Source organism: Callithrix jacchus, chromosome 1, assembly GCF_049354715.1.
Source record: "Callithrix jacchus isolate 240 chromosome 1, calJac240_pri, whole genome shotgun sequence".
Taxonomy (NCBI): Eukaryota; Metazoa; Chordata; class Mammalia; order Primates; family Cebidae; genus Callithrix; species Callithrix jacchus.
Window position 1 is genome coordinate 62378365 of NC_133502.1, and position 12276 is coordinate 62390640.

Consider the following 12276-nt stretch of genomic DNA (forward strand, 5'->3'; position numbering starts at 1 on the left):
TTCCAAACTGATAAATAGAAGGCAGAAGATATTTCAGATTTCCTTCCTCTAGTCTTTAAAGAGTTTGATAGGAACTCATTTTGTCACGGTAATCCTACCCCATGGCTTGGGAATGTGTGGGAATGAGGAGGGAGTGTTATTCTAAGGATGGATGCAAAAACTTATTTCTAAATTCTCTCATTCATTATATCAGCCAGAGCATCACTGAGCCCTGACTCCACCAAGTGACCCTGATACCAAGGAATTTCAGCACCTCCATCATTGCTTCGACATGACAGTCATCTTCAGAAATGTTTTCATTCTGATTTAGTTACCTACTAGTATGTGCCTCAGAACCACCTCAGTTTCAGCACTTTAGGATCTGGAATGTTTTCCCCCAAAGCAATCACTTTTTTTTTATTATTATACTTTAAGTTCCAAGGTACATGTGCAGAACATGCAGGTTTGTTACATATGTATACATGTGCTATGGTGGTTTGCTGCATCCATCCCCCTGCCATCTACATTAGGTATTTTTCCTAATGCTATTGCTCCCCTATCCTCCTACCTTCTGCTACCCCTCCCCTAGCCCCCACCCCCCAATAGGCCCCGGTGTATGATGTTCCCTTCCCTGTGTCCATGTGTTCTCATTGTTCAACATGACTTATGAGAAGTAGGTTTGATCTGTCCTCCGAAAGAACATTCAAATTGTGTTCTATACTAGGTTAAAGGGCAGGACACCGAAAATAGAACTGTCTTTTGCATCTTATAAAATCCAAGTGAGTCTTTCAGCACAAACAAAAGGATACCAGAAAAAGAAAACCTGTTCTGGCGTCAAAATCCTAGGGACATTTGGGGCTGCTCAGACCAGAGCATTATGATTTAATATGTTCTAGCCTAACCACAAATTTTACAGTTGTACTGTCATTAGAACACTACACAACTACAGATCACTAACAAGTCTATGCAAGGAGACATTAGAAACCCAAACTCATTTTTACCAAGTGAAGAAGAGTGTGCTAACAGGAGGAAATATAAACAGAGCATGGAGAGAAATACATAAGAAAGGCACTAACACACCAATTCAAACTCTTGTCAGACATCTCTTTAGAGCTCCTGTCAGCAGGAAGCCAATTACTTGAGAAAGAATGAAGTTTGTTTTATGAGCACAACATTACAAACGCAGCCCTTCATCCTAACATCAAGGAAACATTTTGCATTTCCAATAGAAGCCAGCAGTATTTTGCAGCTGATGAGGTGGTAGTTTGTCTTGGAGGTTAAAGCTATGGTAGGGCTATGGGAGGAATAAATGAGCTCCTTAATTTCCTAAATTTAGCTCTTGTGATTGATCTATGACACTTATTTGTGTTAACACGCTATGTTAGACTACCATGATCAGAGCACAGTAACTAATGCCATAGCATAACTCTTGACCTCATGGGCTTCTTAAAGTCTCTAGTGTGACAAACTTTTAATGTTTTTGGCATTAGAAGCTTATGATTGTCATCAGAGGGATGGAAGGAGAAGCATCGAGTATCACCATCCATTTCATTACTTACTGGCATGATTACTATTATTTAATAATTAATATTTTCTACAAAGGAACAACCTTTTGTAAGTTTGCACATTTAAAAAAAGTTTTCATTAAAAGACCATCTTTGTCCTTGTTCTGCATACAAAAACATCTAGTTTGTCTCCAATTCTTTATTTATCGGGTTTTGGTTTTTTGGTTTTGGTTTTGGTCGGCTATTAAACCTATCTATGGAGTTATTAATGTCTGTTGTTTTCATTTCTAGAATTCCTTTTTGATTTTTAAAAGCTTTTTGTTCTCTTAAATTCTCTATCTTGCTTTATATTTTTATCATATTTATGAAGTTTATGTAAGATAATTTCAATACCTGGATCTCCTCCAAGTCTGTTTTTACTGTTTTTTTCCTCATGGTTTTCAGAAACATTAAGCCTTTCTCAAATTGTTTCAAACAGACTTTTTAGAAAGTACATTTTGTACAGACGGTTTTAGTTCACCATTCTACCAGTGCCCTGGTAACTTTTTATTAAATGACACACATGATATATAAAAGTTTGAAAAGTCATTTGGGATTCTGGATAATGTCAACTTCTTCAAGACAGCATTTACTTTTGCTTCTGACAGGGTAAGGAAAGATCATCTTACCCTGACTTGAGAATGAACTGATTTATATCTGTGCTCAGCCTTGTGGGGCTGGTCTATTTCTAGTACACCCTTACTCCTATGGAGTAGCAGATCCAAAGTCCTAGTTAAAACCCTGGAGGGTTTGCCAAGATCGCCCTCCTTGAGCTGGCTCTGAATTCCAGTTTTTGTCCACTAGCCGATGAGACCACCAGGAGTTCTTTTGCCTCCTTGAACTTTCAGCCATCAATTGCTGCTCAATTTCTCAGCCTCTCTGCTGCTGCTTTGGAATTGGCAAATGCCTTAAAGGGAAAATCATCCCTGAAAATCACATCCTCTGTGCACTTTTCTTCTCTCCAAGACCTTGGCCACTCAAGTTTTAGTTACTTTGGTAGCTCTTTCATTGTTTCAAACAGACTTTTTAGAAAATATATTTTGTTGAGATGTTTTTAGTTCATGATTGCTAGGAATATACAGCCCCCAAAATGCTTCTAACAGTTTTAACATCCTATGCCAGCAGCAGAAGAAATTTGACCATTCCTATAAAATACTAGATGTCTTTGGTTTACTAAGGGGGCATTCATGGCTTCCTGGGTGAGATGGCTCCTACTTGGCCAAGCACAATTCTCAGCAGCACAGGAAAGCTGTGAGCTATTAGCAGCAACCTCTTATAGAAGATGACAGATTGATGCATTAGGTGAAAAGGAGGCCTGGAAGGGCCTCCATAGCATTGAGCACAACAGATAACCTGATCATTTCAGTAACACAGCTGCTATGGGCTAAATGTGTCCTTCAAAATTCATATGTTGATATGTAATCCCAATGTGACGGTATTAAGAGGTGAAGTCTTCAGGAGGTGATGGGTGCTGTTATAAAAAGTGGTATGGGGGAGCTGTTCCTCCCTTTTTGTCCTTCTGTCAAGTGAGGACACAGCATTCAAAGCATCATCCTGGAAGCAGAGACAGAGCCCTCACCAGACACTGAATCTCCCAGTCCCTTGATCTTGGACCTCTCTGCATCTGGAAATATGATAAATAAATAAATTTTGGTTTTCCTTATGTTACCCATTCTCAAGTATTTTGTTATAGTAGCACAAACAGACAAAGATAGCAGCTTTTTAGCTAGGTCATCCTTATTCCTTTGCCTGTCCCATTGCTAACTTCTTTTTCTTTTCTTTCCTTCTTTCTTTCTTTCTTTCTTTTTTTTTGAAACAGAGTCTGGCTCTGTCACCCAGGCTGGAGTGCAGTGGCATGATCTCAGCTCGCTGTAACCCCTGCCTCCCTGGTTTAAGTGATTCTCCTGCCTCAGCTTCCATAGCTGCAATTACAGATGTGTACCACCATGCCCAGCTAATTTTTTGTATTTTTAGTAGAGATGGGGTTTCACCATGTTGACCAGGCTGGTCTCAAACTCCTTACCTCAAGTGATCCACCCCCCTCACCCTCCCACCCACCTGTGCAGGGATTACAGGCATAAGGCCCTGTGCCCAACCTGCTAGCTTCTTTTTCTAGCTTCTCAAGAAGTGAGATGGAGTGGGGCTGAGGATGGGATTAGGAAGAAAGAACCCAACCCAAAACATACACACACAAACACAAACATGCACACACACACACACACACAGCATCTCCAACACCATTCCCAGACTACACACCTCATTCCCTGCTCCAGTACACCATTCAGCTTGTCTATTGACACCATCTTGTCTGACCATCAGATCTCTCAGGCAGTGGACTTTCAAGATACCTGTAAACTTGTCAGAGTGTCCATTTAGCCCATGAGAAAACCTCTGTCTCTTCAAAATCTGGATGTATACGATGCTCTCACTGTGGCCTTTCATTGCTCTACCTTCAAGACTTCTTCATAAGCCTCTTGCTTTTAAGATTTTCCAAGCTATAGCCAGGGCGTGATCTCTAGGTCCAGACTCTAGAGGATACAGTTTGACTTCTCTCTAGACTCTCTCTGCACTCTTGACTCTGCTCTCAAGGTTTTGCAAGAACAGATGGATTCTATAGCTCAGCTAACAGCCAGGGTGAGACGTCAGGCTTCCCTTCTGACAAACACCGTAGTTTCTCCCAAGTCTTTTTACATGGCAGAGAGTAGGAGGGAGCACTCCCTTGCTCTTAACCCAGGAGGAGGGGAGAGGATACAAAATTCTGATTCATTTGACTGCAAGGAACAAAAAAACTCACTACAATGGCTTGAAAAGAGGTTTGGTAGGTGAAGGACAGAGAGACATATACTAATTCCTTTTAATTAGTCCCTATTTTAAAAGCGTTTCTATCTTAAACAATAATACGTGAAGTATTACTATGCTTGTCCTTTATGCTTCCACCAGAATGCAGGAATTTTGTACTTCTATTTAACAGAAATTGCCATAAGATGCTATGAATTATTAATTACTTGATTCTGAAACATTACTTTTTAAAAAGTTAAATGTTTAACTTTACAGAATTTTTTTCTCCCGAGAGGAAGATTTTCAAGTTTAAAAAGGATACCTAGAATATAGGCTATTACCACACAGTTAGCATTCCCCTCCTACTGAGTAACAGAATCAGCATTAAGGTCTGACTTGTCCGATAATTTCATGTTAGCAGACCACACTGGACAAAGCTTTCTTCCTTCTGCACTTTCATGGGCCATGAAATCAGAATATTTTAACTCACTATTACTATGTCTGAACTTCAGGAAATTCAGACATATACAATGGAGAGTCATGGAATACCCCTAGCTCATCCTCTTAATTAATTCTTTTCTAAGCATTTCCTGAGTGTTTGACTCTGGGCTCAGTGCTGAGTTACAAAGCCAACAGCCAAACAAGAGATGGGTCACTTCTCTCAAGAAGCTTACAGACTAATGAAGGAAACAGAAAAATAAATAGATTATTAATATGTGGCTGAACAATGATGGAGATATGTACAGGGTGCTATGGGAACCCAAAAGAGAGCAGCCACCCTCTCTTGGGTGGTCAAGAGGGGCTTCCTTAAGCAAGTGATATTTGAGTTGTCTGAAAAGACACACAAGAATCAGCAAAGTGATCCTCAGTTTTCTATCTTGGGTAATTGAGTAGATATTGGTGGCACCAATGAAGACAGAAAATGTGTGAGCAGCAAGATTTAGAAGAAAAGATCATGAATTTAATCTTGAAATTGGTGAGTTTGTGCTATTGGCGCAAAAAAGCAAAGATGGCTGGTAAACATTTACATATGTAAGAATAAAACTCAGAGGAGGTTTAGGCTAGAAATACTGGTTTTAAAGTCATCAATATTTAGTAAGCATTGAAATACTTAGAGTGAATAAAATCATGAAGGGAGAACATATGTAGTTTTACATCATATAGTCCATGAGTGTTTTTGAGACTCTGATGAAGAGAATGTGCTCTCCAGAAAAATGTAGGGCCAGACATGGTAGCTCATGCCTGAAGCCCAACACTTTGGGAGGCCAAGCAAAGAGGATCACTTGAAGTCAGAAGTTCAAGACCAGCCTGGCCAACATGGTAAAACCCTGTCTCCACTAAAAATACAAAAATTAGCTGGGTGTGGTGGTGGGCGCCTGTAATCCCAGCTACTTGAGAGGCTGAGGCATAAGAATTGCTTGAACCTGGGAGGCAGAGGTTGCAATGAGCCGAGATCATGCCACTGCACTCCAGCCTTGGCAACAGAGGGAGACTCGGTCTCAAAAAATAATAATAGCAGGTCAGGCATGCTGGCTCACACCTGTAATCCCAGCACTTTGGGAGGCTGAGGCGGGCAGATCATTTGAGGTCAGGAGTTTGAGGCCAGCCTTGCCACCATGGTGAAACCCTGTCTCTACTAAAAATACAAAAAACAAAAACAAAAGAAAATAGCAGGGCCTGGTGGTAGGTCCCTGTAATCCCAGCTACTCAAGAGACTGAGGCAGGAGAGTCGCTTGAGGTTGCAGTGAGCTGAGACGGGGTCACTGATTCCAGTCTGAGCAACACAGCGAGACTCTATCTCAAAAACAAAAGTACACAGAGAGATTTTTTGCATATACTTACAATGAGTATATAGGTTCCCTAAAGCTCATCCATGTATTCCATATTAAGAAAATACAATATTTAATAAGAAGTGAAATGGAAGGATGAGCAAAACTTCCTGAGCCACAACTGAAAGTATTAATGTCTGAGACAGCATACAAGATAAAGTCATCCAAACAAAGGAGACTTGAAAAATTTGCTTTTTCTAAACTACTTTGCTTTCTCAAAACTATTAATCTACATACTACCGGCCTTTGGAACCAGCACAGTCTATAAAATGCTTTGCCACAAATATCCAAAACCAGAAGCAATTTTGAAATATACATGTGAAATGAAGCTGGATCTATTCATATTACAGCCCCAGAGAATATATATCAAGCTAGAAGTAATGAGTTCCAGTTTGTAAGGATTTTTACAGCTCAAAGGAAATTGGCTTTTCTAAAGCTTTCCTTTTCTCTAGGTTGCCAGAGCACTGTGCTTATGCTTCTATTATAAAACCATTTTCATTCCTTCTTGTTTATAAGTCAACATTTCCCCTTCAAAATGTTAGGATCCTGTAGACAAGAACAGATTCTTGTTTATCTTTGCCCATAATGCTATTCCCTCCACTTCCCCAGCGCCCCCCACACCTAATACAGAGTCTTTCACATACATTTGATAAATATTTGTAGAACTAACCTGAATTGTCTACCCAATCACAGAATCTTTGTACAGTAGCAAAGAAGAAATCAAAAAAGTGGAAGACAATGGAAGCCAGTGGCTTCAGACGCCTCTTGCCAGTTAGGGTCTGATGTCTCTCATTTCTGCAGCAATTGAACAGAATAAGCAAAACTTCCTGAGCCACAACTGAAAGTATTAATGTCTGAGACAGCATACAAGATAAAGTCATCCAAACAAAGGAGACTTGAAAAAGTTGCTACATCACCATAAATAATATCAATCAATCCAGGGTCTGCACACCACATTTCCCATGTTTATATTACACTATGGAATTAAAGAGAACAGAGGGAAAAATATGAAAGTTCTCCAGAACCAAAAGGACAGAAAGAATTTTATTCTCACACCACATAGGAAAATTACCTCCTAGACAAAAGGAGAGCATCATTTCTGCAATGCAAAAGACAAAACAGGTGTTAGTACAAGAATAGATCATCTCAGGGGTCATTAACTGCATCCTTTTTCTACATAAATCAACATGAACCAAGAACACACATGCAGGAATTAAACCACAATTTGGCCTTGTTTGCTGTATAACTTGTAACTAAGACTGGTACTACCTGACCTCTTTAAGCATTTCACATGAGCCTGAAGGGAGGCTGTTTTCTGACTTCTGCAGATTTACAGTCTCACCTAGTATGAAACAGAACAGAATATGGTTGATGTTTTCAGAAGAATATTTGCTCTAGCCCCTTGTTGATACCTTCATTACCTAACTCCAAGAAATCTTCACTTTCTGTTTACAAACATAGCACTTTTGCTCCATGCCTATACACAAAAGGCTAAGTGTGTTGCAACACCAGACAACATGCTTTTTGGAGGTTTGTGTTCTTTTGTTTTGGTCTGGTTTTATTGACTTGCCATTTTAAGAAATCTAAAGGGCACTTAAACCCCAATGACTCACAATTCAAAACATGAAAGAAAAAGCAAATGGAGACCAATTTCAAACTAGCCTTGATGTAAAGTGAGCATCTTGAAGTTACACAGCCTAGGATAAGCTCTGTCCAGAACTGTAGATTACCCAAACGATTTGCCTTTCCTATGGGAGTGGAGGGTTTGTCCTGGGCTGTTACACAGAGGCTGAGGTAGCTTTGGGGAATATAAAGCATTATTTTGGCTTCCAATCTGCCCCCTCACCCCACTGCCAAAAAAGCTCTAAACCAAGAAATTAGTTTGTCCTAGACAAAGAAGGCAGCATAATAAACTCAAGGCAGAAGAGAGTTGCTCTCTGTTAGGCTGGATGTCTTATATTTTTAGTGAGTGAAGTGCTTGATTCAGAAGACCTTGGAAGACAATCAGGCACAGGAGAGAAGAGAAAATGGCAAGACTAGAATAGTGACTGAGAAAGGAGGAAAAATAATAAATAGGTCTTGAATTGTGACTACTTAGCTCTGAAAATGGAAATTCAGCAGTTGGGTTTCTTTTAATACGTTCAATACTTAACCTGGAATGTTTTCTAATGCCCCCTATAATACTCTGTCACATGACAAATTCATATCCATCACTCAGGCCTCAGCTCCTGTATCATTCCTTCTGTAAAGCTTCCACATTGCCATGAAAAGAACTCCTTTGTATTATCATCTCACTTAATTAGGCTCTTTCTTAGAAAATGCCTCCCTTACCATTCTGGGAGCACCTTGAGAGTCCTAGATTATATTTATCATTTTCTCCCCAGAACCTGTCGTTATAGATGACCCAAAATTTTCTTAATAAATTCCTGTTGAATAGGCCTAACTGGCTAAGAAGAAAAAAAAAATTAAGTTTCCAGAGACTTAAAAAGACATCTAGTGGAGTTGCACTCACCACATGTCATGTAGACCTAGTCTGAAATCAGGAAAGCTCACCAGAACACAGCCATTATGAAACCATCCTTGGATGTCACAACCTCTAAAAGGAGCTGGAATGGGGACATTTCAGAGAAGGGTTTTATAAGAAAAATGAAAAATAATAATCTATTTTTTTGGTTCATTTTCCAAAAGGATTTTAGCAATAAACACATTTTTTTATGAGAAAAGAATGAAAATATTTATTCTAAAATATCCCCATGTGATGTATAATGATATTCTGGGCAGAAATGTTCTACGCCCACATCAGTTTTACAGATCACATGGGTAAAGAACTGAAGAATCTTCTCCCACTCAGAAATTGCTCAGTCCTGTTTATGAGCAGCCATTTAATGCTTCTTAAAAAGACCAATTTAAAATGAATGCAGCATGGACTACTTAACAGATTACCATGGACACTGTCCAAATGTTGCCTCATAGTATGATAGAACCTAGAGCTTGAAAAGGATCTATTTCTTTTCAATAAACTCCTTTTCAAAAGTGCATTTAGGAATGTGCTGGGTTACTAGAATTACTCAACTGCTCTATAATTTTAATAACTTTCTCCAAAGTGTCTCTCAATTCTCTGCAGGGCATCAAGAGACCTATGATGATCTATATTATGAGCATTCTGAAAACACATTCACACACACAGATACACACCCACATACTCTCACATATATGTACATTCACTCCCATTATGCATACTCACACATGTTTGCGTACGTGTTCACCCATACATATTCTCTCTCTTTTCTCTGTCTCTCTCTCTCTCTGTCACATACACAGACACACACACACACACACACTCTCTCTCTCTCTATCTCTCTCTCTCTCTTTCTTTCAACAAGCTGGGAGGCAGCTCAGTGAAGAGACCTCCTTTTCAGAATAGCTATTACCTGGCACTCACATGATGAAATGGGGGTACCTAGTAAGCTTCAGCTCAGTCACCAGTTGTGACTGAGGATATTGTGGTCATCATCTAGTAGCAATCTATGTCCTATAAATTGAAGTCTTGTTTGATACCAACACATACACTGTACACAACCAAATGTCTGCTAAATATTAAGGATAACTGGCAGGTGTTATCAAAAATAATCTTGATATTTTTAAATCTCAGAAAAGTATGCCATAATCACAAAATTGGGACTGTTTAAAGCAGCACCTCTTAGGCCTTGAATTTTCTCTGTATGTCTTCTCTAACTCCAGGGAACAAATAGAAACTTTGTGTTTCCCATGGATTTCACCTTAGCTAGACTTGAAATTCCAGTGCATCCCTATGGCACATGAATGAATGACTAGATGAATATGGCAAAACTCTAGTTCACATGAACTTTATCCAGGATTAGTCAATATGCAGATGTTTTCTGTGTCATGTGGTCCTGTCCTTTGGAGAAACCAAGAGGAAATTAGAAGCATGCCCAAGGAAATTCAGCCTTTCCCAGGTGTGTCCATGCTTAGATATGCATTTATCAGCATCCTTCTCTTCCAGGTGCTTGACTTCATTGTGGAAGCTTCCATCATTTAGAAAAGAGACTGAAATCATGCACATTGCATTCCATGCAAATTATCTTTTTTCCTATCAATAGTGACATGGGAGAGAAATGCCTCAGCTTGTACCTGTGAACAAAAAGGGAAGAGCTGAGCAATTGTCCAATGACACTAATCAGAGCAGCAGAAAATATGTATTATTCATAGTCTAGCTTTTTCCTTAGTTGAAATATTTTGACCAGAAAATCAGATAATTATTTCAGATTTACACCTCATTTGTCTTATATAAGCATCATTTCACTTATACTAAAGATACGAGAGTTAACTCAAAGTTTTTGTCTAATCATTTGTACTAAATAAATGAAGTCCTAGACTAGATTTCCAACAGTTTGAATAGATAGATGGACAACTGTGCTACACAGAGGTTCTGCATAGTTTACATGACACCCTTTAGCCAAGTGGAGATTCAGTGAATAGGGAAATACTTATAGTATTCAAACTAAGAATAAGATCAGATTTGTAAAAGTGATAATATACATTCTGCATCTATTATGTATGCATTACATGTACACATTACATATATATACAGATTAAAAGACACATACAAATCTATCTTTACAAAGTATCATGCCCCAATCATGCCTGCTATATTTTTAGTAGTTGGGGCATCTGCAAAGCTACAACGAAAGTTAAAAGAAACAAAAAGGCAACAAATAGGTCTTTGAAATCCATGCCAAACAAGAGCCCTTTTAGCTTGAACTAAACCATGGTGTTCAATTTGTCTCTGCCCCCAGACGAAACAGTTTCCATTTGGAATACTACATGAAGATGTTTTGCTTTTGTGGAGATAATTGGCTCTAAACAGTCCTGGTAATTAACAGCATCAGGTAGCTCAGGCAGCATTTGGTTGCCCATTGCCTATTTATTTGTGAACAAATGGGAGGGTGTATGGGTGATGGGAACAGATGGGGAAGAGATGCAAGTGCTTCACTGGCACCTTGCATGGATGCCTCATGCTGCCTTTCTCCCTCTGGCACCATCATTAGTGCCTCTGGCTTCAGAGCCAGGTCTGAAGAGCCTGTGGGCAAGTGCAGATGCCACCAGCTGTGCTGGCTGCTTTTCTCTATATCCTGCTCTTTGCCCTCCACTCATGTGGCATAAAGAGGGAATTTCTGAGCTGATACCTTCAATCTCTGCACACTAGCTAAGGATTTTTTTTTAAATAACAACCCAGTAGGGCTGTAGTTAGAGGTTAATTGGGCATAAAGACAAAATGTGAAAAGACCCAGCTGTTCCTCTTAGGGAGGATTCCAAAGAGTCATTATAACTGATTGTTACCTTTCAATGACTCCAGTCTGGTGGCAGTACCAGGAACCAAGGTGGGACCAGGTTCATGGGGAAAGAATGCCAAGATGAGATGCCTGCAAAAATAAGGAAGGTGAAAGTGCAGGGGAGAAATCATAAAAAGGGACAAGTATAGAAAAGGAAATAAATTCAGAGAGCCATAATATAATTCTCTGGGTAAACACAGAGTAGGTGATGTTTATTGAGCAATTACTATCTACCAGACACCATTGTAAGCAATTTCAGGACACAACACTGTGAGATTGATATCAGAACTATCCTCATTTTACATATGAGAAAACATGGGCTTTAAAAATCGTTTTAAAAGTGGTTGAATGCCATGTATCTGTTAAGTATCAGACTGTGATTCAAACCTGAGAAGTCCCTTCTGAAAGCTCTCCTGGGAGTCTGGGAGCCTGGTATTCTGCTCTGGGTCAGCTTCTGGGTAGCGGCATCATTTCTAGTGGATTGCTGAATTTCAGCATCTATCTCTATAGACAAGAGCAGCCATTCCAAGCATAGCTGACCATCTCCTGCATTGGGATCACCTGACAAACTTAGTAAAAACATAGATCTTCCGGTCTTTTCTAAGTCTAATAAATCAGAATCTTTATGGCAAGGTGCTCAGAACTGCATTTGTAATTCCTCTGAGAATTTTTAAGTTCAATAAAGCTTAAGGATTGTTCAACCAGATGACCTCAAAGTATCTTCTGAATCAAAAACTGTAAGGCACTAGTGGTTGCTATGGCACCCAAGGAAAGCACTGCACTCAAATTTTG

General features: G+C 39.4%; 1 long non-coding RNA gene across 1 annotated transcript in view; it reads right to left on the reverse strand.

The window, feature by feature from the left end:
• Positions 1-8868, reverse strand: part of LOC144578776 (uncharacterized) — a 30086-nt gene extending 21218 nt beyond the window's left edge. The window contains exon 1 of the long non-coding RNA XR_013525178.1: positions 8643-8868. This is a non-coding gene — a long non-coding RNA (uncharacterized LOC144578776). The remainder of the gene's footprint in view (positions 1-8642) is intronic.
• Between the last annotated feature and the right edge of the window lie 3408 nt (positions 8869-12276).